This window comes from Cyrtonyx montezumae, unplaced genomic scaffold (assembly GCF_038088225.1).
Source record: "Cyrtonyx montezumae isolate F1298 unplaced genomic scaffold, pur_monq_1.0 scaffold_7, whole genome shotgun sequence".
Classification (NCBI taxonomy): domain Eukaryota; kingdom Metazoa; phylum Chordata; class Aves; order Galliformes; family Odontophoridae; genus Cyrtonyx; species Cyrtonyx montezumae.
Genome location: NW_027072078.1, coordinates 2,740,804 through 2,748,590, shown reverse-complemented (window position 1 = coordinate 2,748,590; position 7,787 = coordinate 2,740,804).

Here is a 7,787-nt window from a genome sequence, read left to right as displayed (position 1 = left end):
CGGAGTGAATTTAGTCCTCTGGGAACGTTTGCTCTGATAAAAATGTAACTCAAACCACTGCCCCGTGGAGAGGTGGTAAAATGCTTGGCAAAGGCTGTCACTCGACAGCTCCCAGGAATTACCAAGGTAAACAGTAGCTGAACAAACACGAGTTAATCACTTTCAGATCAGCACGAATTCAAGGTCACACCAGACACAGGTGTTACAACCCAGCAGCAACATGATACGTTCAGGGCTACAGGACTGTTTTGGGCTTAACAGGCTGCAGCAAGCGGGCACAGAGCCTCCCCATCCTGGGAGATGAGGTTTGAGAAATGCTTTTAGGGTCAGAGCCTGGATCTGGGTGAAGTTGATCCCTCATTTTAGCATTAGCTGGGGACTCATGCTCAAGTATAATTTATATCACTGTGGGACTGCAATCCCACAGCTGGGCCCTGGGCACCTACACAGATGTGATGAAGGTTACGTTAATCAGATAAGGACACCAACTGGATGTTCTTGTTCAGACAATTACCAAGGTCAAAAATGAACTTCATTCAGGCACGCAAACACAGTTCTAGAAAGCTAATTGCCTGAGAAATGCAGGAGTCTATGCATGTCTAGAGTGCTTGCTTTGGGCTGTCTGAAGGCACAGGCTGCTGCTGCTGAACCTATTTCTGCTTTGCTAGAGTCTGGAGGAGACTCTGCCATGCTAAAAGCAAAGCTGACACCGCTGTAAAGAAGCATCCACCCCAAGCATCCATCCTTTATCACTGCCAGCCTGCTCAAAGACGATGCTGAGGAGGCGATGCCATACGATGGATGATAGCAAAGGACTCAGTTTGTCTGAAGAAAACCCAAGGTGAGATGCCAATAAGATCACTCAAGTCTAAAAGCAGCTTAGGAAAGGCTTTCTATCTGTGAAGAGGAAGAGCAGAGGAAATCCCAAGCCAAAACTCCGTGAGGAGCTTTCTGCACGGGGAGTCTCAGCAGGGCTTTTGCTATTTTAACCGTGGAGGAGAACCACCAAGCAGTGTGAGCTTCCTAAAATCAGCCTTTCCTCGGATTCCCCCAGTTAGCAGCTCAGAGGTGGGGCACAATCACAAGGTATGTGCATCGCTGACTGAATTCAGAAACAAAACAGAACCCCAGCAAACAAACAACTTGCTTATTTTGGCTCTGCCCGGAGGGAGATGAGTTTTTGAGTCATTAAGCAGAAAACGAGCCCGTTTGGCTCCCAGAGCCAGTGCTGTGACTTCACAGCGTTTTGCATGGTCATGGCTGGGGCGAGGACACTTCCCCAGGAGGGTATACTAGCCCGGGATTGGGATTTCTACCTACAGGACAATTCTGGAGGAATCTGGATGTAAAGAGGAATAATCTCAGGGCCATGACTCGGCCATTCGTGCTCTCGGAGGGCTGTTAGGGACCTATGGTGGAAAACAAGCTCTTGTTCAGGAGGGATGACTCTCACCCCGCCCTGGGTTACTCACGAGGAAGTAGGGGTGTAGTGGTAAGATAAGGCTCTTTGTGCAGCAGTTCAGCCAGATCCTGGTCCTGCTGGCAATGGTGATGAATGTGGTGTTGACCTAAAAAGCAAACCAAACACAGGAGGCAAAATCTCCAGCGAGGCAAGACCATGCTGGTGCACCTAGCTGCCTCTATGCTGAGCCTTCCAAGAGGATGCTCTTTCCTAATCCTCTCCCCCCAGGATTTGTTAAGGTCAGAACTTCTGAGAGTTGATTTTCCAGGAGGACATTTGATTACAAAGGGTCTCATTTTGTCCCCCCCGGGCTCCAGTACCTTCACGGGGTGCTTTGTGCTGGCAAGCATTGTGGCACACCTCTGCCACCCACACCAACTGCAGGTGTGTGCCCACACCATGGGATGTTTTCAGACAATAGCTCCATTTGTTTTATATAGATGTTGGAAGAGATAATTGCACTTCTTTTTATTTCTCCTATTACCCCCCAGTAAACTGCTCCTGTGTGAGATAGCACTTTGGCACTCCCAGACCTGACCAGGTGCTCAGAGATTTGTCTGCCTTTAACCTAAGCAAGGGCATGAAGCAGGACAGCATGTTTTTGGCTGGCTGGAGACAATCAGGGCAGAAATACGATGGGGTAAATGCTGGAAATGAGGATGAAGAACCCAAGAGACAGACATTGAGATTGCAAACAATTAGCAGGGCAGTGCTTTTGACTGGTCCCAAGCATCCATCTCCATCCTTATCCAGACAAAACTGCTTGGCAGTACCTGAGCTGGGTGGCCTGGGTGCAGGCCATGGGATTTGTTTCCACCATCCCCGAGCTGCAGCCTGTTTTCAGCCCACTGGCCTGCCCCAGGCTCCATTTTGAAGCTGCTGGGACTACAGTCGTCCCCAGGCCCTCATGAAGCTCTCCCAGTTGTTCCTCACCCTTGTTCGAGACGTACTCTGCGTTTTCTAGCCAGAAGGTGTCTAGCATTGACTCCCAAGCCCTTGGGTTGCTGCTGTCCCTGTCAGACCCTGGAGGCAGAGAAAGGGACGGGATGGAGCTGTGAACCTCTCCCAGCAAGGTCATGTAAGGAGAGCCCCGCTGGCCATGCGGAGGGCTGCTGGTCGATCTCCTCTCTAATGAGTTTCCATTTGTCTGTTTCTGGGCAGTGCCAGCACTTCTGTCCTCTTTTCTGTGCTGGAGAGAGGTGGCCTTCATCCAGGGAGCAGAGTGAGGTGCCCTGAGCAGAGGAGAGGCAGAGCTGTTTTGCAGGGCTCTTCAGATTGATAGGGAAACTTTCAACCCATCCCAGCCTGAAAGCACATTTCATTTGAAAGAAAAACAACCTCTCGCAGCGGCACCCCTTGGGATGCAACAGCCAGAGATATGCTCCCTGCTCATCTAATAAGCAGCTAATGAGTAGGTTTGAGCTGGGATCTGGCTCCAATGCTTTCTCCGTGCTGTTCCTCCCTGTCTGCCTCTTTGGGCTGCAGAGCCACAATGGTCTCTGAGTCCAACCCCTGGCCCCACACAGCAGCACCAAAACCCAGCTCCTATGGCTGAGAGCAGTGTCCCAAAGCTCCCTGAGCTTCGGCAGTGTGGGGCCTTGCCCACTGCCCTGGGGAGCTGCAGGCTGCCATGAAGACTCCCCTCAGCCCCCTCTTTGGAGAACCACATCACAAAAGCTATACTGGCTCTGTGGGATATTAATGATCTGGTTGGGCTGCTGGAGATGAACTGAGAGTCATCTGTCCACCAACAACCTCCTCACATGCCAGAACAGCACCGGTAATGATGATGACCATCACCTGCTTTTCTTTTGCTGTCAAGGCAAGCTGAAGGGGAAACTAGAGGCCACAGAGCTGCCTATGTGTGATTGGGGCAAGTCAGATGACAACCACATCGGAACTTGCAGTGATGAAAAGAAACTTTCAGCCCATTCCAGCCTGAAAGCATACCCCACTTAAAATCAAAACCAGCTTTCACATGACTGTAGCAGCAGTTTCTTCTCCTGCTGGTGCTTCTGACAGTGGTGCCCAGCATCAGAAGAGCTCCCAGGCTGGCCCAGGGAAAGAGAAGACATCCATCACCACGGGGGTGGGAGCAGCAGACAAAAAACTGTAAGCACCCAACTGTAAAAAGTGTTGCACCTCACCCTGCTGGGCACTTCCAGTTTGCTGGAGCGAAGGGATAACCTCGGGGATGCTCCGGTTTCCTTGTGCCACCTTGTGGAGTCCATCAAAAAATACAGGCAGTAAATCTGGGAGGAGTGCGCGGGAGAAGTGCTTTATTATTTGGTATTATTAACCACATCTCCTCCTCTCATGAGGGAGGAGATTCCTGGTTTAGGAATCCCCAGCTGGGCCCATGCGTTGGCAGGGAGCAGCACATCTCAGCTGGCTTGGAGTCACAGCACATCCTCAACCCTCCTGCAGCCAGGGGAACAGCCACTGCTGCCCCTTGTCTGTGCTTTGGGGGGATAGCATTCCACCCTGGGGGTATAAATGAAGATCTGGGTGCTGCAGTGCCCCCCCTTACTCTGTCCAGTGGGAGTGAACCTCGGCCACGATCCCAAAGTGGGTGCATCCCAAAGCTGATGGTGTGTGGCATTGCCTGGGGGATGTGGCTGAGCACTCAGCGAGCTGGACCTCGGCATGGGGACAAAGCAGAGGGATTTTTCCTCTTAGCTGAAGGCACTGTGTATTTCTCTCTCGTAAACAAGTTTTTCACAGCTCTCTTGCCAGGTACCGCTGAGAGAGGCGCCCTCCCAAAAGCTTAAACCACAGCAAAGAAACAAACACCAACTCTAAGAGTTTGGTGCTTCTATTTTTTTTGCCTTCGGAAAACTCTCCTGACCCCCCCAGGGTGTGCTTACAGTTCCTTTTCTCCTCCCTGTTCCTTCTCTTCTTGGAGAAGGAAAATCCCAACTGCTGTCCCATGACTGCAGTGAAGTCTGGCCAAGCTTGGACTCTTAGAGGAAAAAAAAATCTCCTCCTCTCTCCCTTTGATATTCCTCATCTTAGGCCTAAGTGGCATTTCTGTGGAGTGTTTTAGGCCATATAATGTAAAAATCTCTCCTGCTGTTAGAAACCAAAGAAAATTTGGCCTGCACAACATCCAGGCCTACCCTGCAGCATCTGCAAGCCACACAAGCCTCAGAAGCAAGCCTTAAGGGAGCAGCACACACAGAATTAATTAACCTGATTACGCAACCAATGCCTAATGAAGCAGGCCTGCTGCTTCAGGGGACATCTCCCTGCCAGGTACGATGTCACCTCCCTCTGGCTATTAGCATCTTCCCCAGCTGTGAACCTGAGACAGGTGTTATTTCACGCGCAGCGCACTTCCATTTAGCCCACGAGCATCAAGTTTTATCCCAGGACATGCAGAGCAGGTCAGTGGGCAAGCTTGGTGGCCAGATGTTTTCTGCAGAGGTTCCTCAATCGCACAGCTAGAGGATATTAGTGGCAGCCTGCTCGGGGCTATAGATCAAGTGAGAAATGAGCGAGAACATGCTGCTGTCAGCAGGAACCACGGACGTGCTGTACTCTGAACATCACTGCACGTCTCTGCTCCAGCAGAGCCTCACTGCTGCAGAGCTGAGGACGAGATCAGGTTACTGAGATGGTGCTTCAGACCCACAAAACCCTTTGGCATCGCTGCTCTCTGCTCTAGCTCTCTCCTTTGCTCTGGTTCTTGTCTGGACAGCAAGATGCTTACAGGGTGGTTAGCTTGGCTCTTCAGACATTGACATCCCCTCTCTTTGGAAGAGAGATCTCTCTCTGTCCTCCTCCCAGAGATAGATACAGACTCACACCCTGAGCAGGTAGCAGAGGTCTTCCTTCCACCAGGCTTCTTCAGTGCCTGGATCCTCAATCCTAGAGCCATTCTCGGGGTGGGATGTCAAAGGACGAGGTTAGACAGAGGACCACGCACTGAAACCATCATCCCAATCCCTCTTGGCACCTATCTTCTCTCTTCGGGGTGGAGGAGGTGATGGCACAACTCACCTCTCTCGGGTGCATCATCTGCCACAGACTCAGTCTCTCCATGTACCTCCACCCTGGGAGTGGCAAGCAGAGAACAAGTTGTCCCCAAGGGATGGGAACAGGATGCCTAGCCAAGTTGTTCTGGTCCCCTGTGGTCCATAAATAACTCCAGGCTCTGCTGGCACTCCACCATTTGACCCCTAGGGGTCCCATAAAATCCACCCTCGTTCCGGCTCTCTTGCAGCCTACAGGTGGCTCCCTGCTGGGTATTTTTAGGGACAAAGCGTGCCGTTGTTCTGCTTGGGGCGAGCCACGCGATTTTTGAGCATCCATCTGCAGAATGAATGAATGAAACATTTGATGGACGACGCGTTAGTCAGGCTGGCAGGGCTGCTGGCTCCGCGTTTTATAGGGAGTGCTGAAGTCTTTTTTCCACTCTCTTCTGCCACGAGCGGTTGGAGAAGGTGGTAAACAGCAACAGTAACCACGCAAAGCTGTCCCCACCTCTTCCTGCCTGGGGACAGGTCCATCTTTCACATCCAGGGCCATCCCTGGCCCCGAATGACCAGGGGCACCAGGAGACTTGCTTTCGGGGGGAAATGCTCAGAGCTGCAGGGTTTGCCTTGTGCTTAAGAGATGCTTCCAGCTGTGGTGAGGAGGCTAAAAGCCTCCTGAGCCTTCACAGACACTCTGTGGTCCCCAAAAGGGACCCGGGTTCTCCTTGGGCTCTGTAAAACCAACCTGGCTTCCTCAGCAAAACGACAAATTAGATCTACTTGCCAAATGTACAGATTTCACCAAAGCAGCATTATATTCCTCATAAAAAATGGTTTCCTAATTATTTCCCCCCTCCCTCCCCCCCATTTTATTCTAAGCGGGGCCACTCGTGCACTTCTCTATCAAGGGAGCCCTGCTCTTCCCAACCAATGTGAGATCCTAATTTGTTACTGCAGCCAGTTCCACTTTCTGGTTTGATCTTGGCATTCAAGCAGCACTAATGAACTGACACCTCATTAAAAGAAAGCTACCTGGATGAAGGATAGACTGCTGATGCCTCTCTCCTGCAGACAGACGCACTGCTCTGGGCCAAGGCAACATATCCATGCTCCAGAAGATCTTCTGGCCTCACCATCTCAACCTGAAGCCACGAGTACCATGGTGGTAACACCACTTTTACATCACTGCTAGAGCAGCATCTCCAGGCGCTCAGACGTGCCCCGAGCACGAGTTGTTCCGTATGCTCGACAAGCCCCCGAGGGATAAATACATCCCAACCACACACATGCCATTTCCTGTTTTATTTTGTGTGTGCATTTTTTAAAACGTCGATTCCAAACAAAACGCTCACCACGATGAGACTGTTTATGTCAGCTCCTCCTAAGTTTATAAGTGAGAGAGCACACAGCACAGCCTGGAACTGATACGTGCCCTGTAGCAGAGGGCTTTAACAAGAACGTGCCCCCGTGGAGACCACCTCACATGGTACATCTATACCAAACTTTACATCTTCATTGCTCTCCCATGTAGCATCTCTTATGAGAGGCACCGCCTGGAAGCATCCATGGAAGGAAATGGGAGCAACCCATTGTGACAGTTTGCTTTGGCCCAAATGCGTTGTGCATCCATGTCCAGACTTGCATCTTTTATTCTGAGAAAGAGCTTAGTGAGCTTCTTTCCTAGAAGACGAGCACCGTGGCTCACATTACAGTTTAGTGACCTCCAAGCTGTGCATTGTCTTAGAGGGAAAGCATCTGCAGTATTTACATAGTTGAGAGTAGTTTGTTCCTTGTCACTGGAAAGCTCTTTGCAGCAGGATGTGTCTTTTTGCAGGCTGCAGCTAGGCAGGCGCCAGGTTTCTTCACTTGAGTTATTATCTCCCCCTATAGTCCATGCAAGCATGGATTAAGAGTATATACACCCATACATGCAGCCCATAGGCTTGTTTTTATCACTTCTGCTGGGCTTATCCCATCACTGTGAATTATTGGCAGTATTAGCATCAGTTGTAAACATTGTGACAGAACAGGCACGTTTCTAAGGGATTCCTAAGTTGTTCTTCCATGAGGATTTTCCTTCTGGTTACACAGGAGATAACCAGCCCCATGGGATGGAGATTTTGCAGTTGTGTTTCCCTCCCTGCATGCTGTTGAGATGCTCCTGCCTTTTTTTCCTCCAGCTGCTTCAAAGCCAGGGGTGCCAACAGAAGTGGTACAAACGCCTCAGGAGACATTAGCACAGAGGCAGACAAAAAGAAAATTAATAATAATAATAATGCAGAAAGTGCAGAGAACAGCAGAACAGAACAAAGCCTCAGAAAATGTTTCCTGGATTCCCTAATTGGGGT